A 2,500-nucleotide genomic window follows, 5' to 3' on the forward strand; every position below is an offset into this window, starting at 1 on the left:
GCAATGCCTATTGTACCCTCTTCAAATTCTACTAATTCACCTGCCATTACTTCATCAAGACCATGAATACGAGCAATGCCGTCGCCCACTTGAAGTACGGTACCAGTATTTACAATCTTTACTTCTCTATTATATTGCTCAATACGTTCACGGATAATATTACTAATTTCGTCGGCTCTAATAGTTACCATGAGTATTTCCTAATTATTTTTTGGAAGAAAAAAATAATGCCTACAGTAAAGTAAAAGGTAAAAAAAAGGACTAATCAGTTATTTCTTTCATCACCCCAAACAGGCCAATATTAGCGCTAATGGTACGTAAATGTAACTCGTTGTTTAAAGAACTATTCAGAGTTCCTAGAGCTCCTTGTAAAGCTTGTTGGAAAACCCGTTGTCGGACTTGATGAATCGCTCTTTGTTGTTCAAAATGAATGGTTTCGTTTTTGTAATTTTCTAATTGTTCCAAAATCTTATAAGTTGAATTAATCAAATTCAATTTGTCTCGTTCTATCTCAGAGTATCCATTCACTCGAAACCGATCTGCCTCCATTTCCACTTTCCGTAAGCGGGCCCGGGCTTTTTCCAGCTGTTCAATAGCCCCCCCGCGTAGTTCTTCTGAATTTCGAATAGTATTCAAGATCCTCTCTTTTCGATTATCTAATAAATCACTTAATGAAAGTAGATTATCTTTACATTCATTTTTTTTTTTTATTTCAAAAATTCCATGATCCCTTCCCGAACCAAACATGAATATTTCGATTCATTTGGCTCTCACGCTCAATTATTTCTTATTTATTGGGACTTAATTCCCATATCTTTTTTTTTTTTCTAATGTAATGAGCTTACCCTCTCCCTCTCTTCTCTATTCATATTCCAAAATATCGAAACTGATCACTAATCCAAGACCAGAATATTCGGAGGATTCTTCTGACCAAAATAGAAAATATATCAAAAAACTAAACTAAAAAGTATAATAAATAAATAATAAATAAAAAATTTACATATAATTAATTTATAATAATTTATAATTGTATAATTGTACTTAGAATTGTATAATGTATAATTGTAATTTGTCAGCAAAGTTGTTTCTTTTTTTTTTTTCTTCAAATTCAAAGAATTCTTCTCACTTTATACATAGGTCATCGATTCAGCATTGGAAAAAGGGGCTCGAATCGTTTTATCGACATGAGTGTTTTATATCGAAAAAACATTTTCCACTATTTGAAAATATTTCTGTATTTATTAACATAGTAGTAGAAAGAGTACCCTGCTGCATCTGAACTTCAAACAGTTTGGCCTTAACCATGTTAATGGTCCCGGATTATTGGTTAATAGAGAATCAAAGTCGATGTACCAATGAATGACGAAATGCTATGGTTCTTAAATATGATTTTGAAATTTATTCAGAAGTAATTCGCGGGATCATGCACTCTTTTCTTTCCTAGTTATAATGAAAAAAAGTGCAACTGGGTGAATCCAGCCTATTCTTGAAATAAACAACTCGCACACACTCCCTTTCCAAAAAAGATCAATACACCAAGGACTACACTTAGATTTATTGGATTTGTTGCTAAAATATCGGTATTAAATCCGAAACTCCCGGCGGATGGCCAGTGACCCAAGGAAAGGAAAGAATCGGTTACATTTTTCATATGATCTCCTATTTTATTTTAGATAGACTAAAAAAAAAAAAAAAGAACTCGGTTCTTTTTTTTGTATTATATCACTTTGACTCCTTTTCTATTTATTCTATTCTATCATATTTAGATTATTCTAATTATTCTAATTCTATGTATTTCTTTTTTTTTTTTAATAAATTATTAATTTATTATTAATATTAATTAATTTATTATTATTAAATTATTCATTATTATAAATTTTTATTTACCTACGTCTAAACGGAGTCAAAAATAGATTCTATTTAGCTAGAAATGTATTTTTTTTTTTCAGTTGAAAATTCCCAATAATAATGATACTTATTAGAATTAGGGGGGGGCGGGTTTCATGTCAATGGCAAAATACCTCATTTGTTGCAACACTCCTTTAAACAATAAAAAAGGTTTCTCTTGAACTAAGAAGGGGAAGGAAGAAAGCGAGTCAGTGTGATAATTCCTCATCCTCAAATTAATCCTTCCCATGGATTATTGTCCCAACAAATAAGTAATTGTAGGGGTGAAATCTTGATATAATTCGAAAAAGCGAGGAGTAAGTCCCAAGCCATAAAATAAGAAAAAAAAAATACACAATTCTCATGTTTATAGGATTAAACAAAGGGATTCGCAAATAAAAGTGCCAATGCTACAACCAGCCCATAAATTGTTAAAGCTTCCATAAAAGCCAAACTAAGCAATAAAGTACCTCGTATTTTTCCCTCTGCCTCGGGTTGTCTCGCGATACCTTCTACAGCTTGGCCCGCAGCAGTACCTTGACCAACTCCAGGTCCAATAGAAGCAAGCCCGACAGCCAACCCAGCAGCAATAACGGAAGCGGCAGAAACCAGT

The sequence above is a fragment of the Durio zibethinus genome, unplaced genomic scaffold (genome assembly GCF_047325235.1).
Source record: "Durio zibethinus cultivar Kanyao isolate XHJ-2024 unplaced genomic scaffold, ASM4732523v1 HiC_scaffold_293, whole genome shotgun sequence".
In the NCBI taxonomy this organism is placed as follows: Eukaryota; Viridiplantae; Streptophyta; class Magnoliopsida; order Malvales; family Malvaceae; genus Durio; species Durio zibethinus.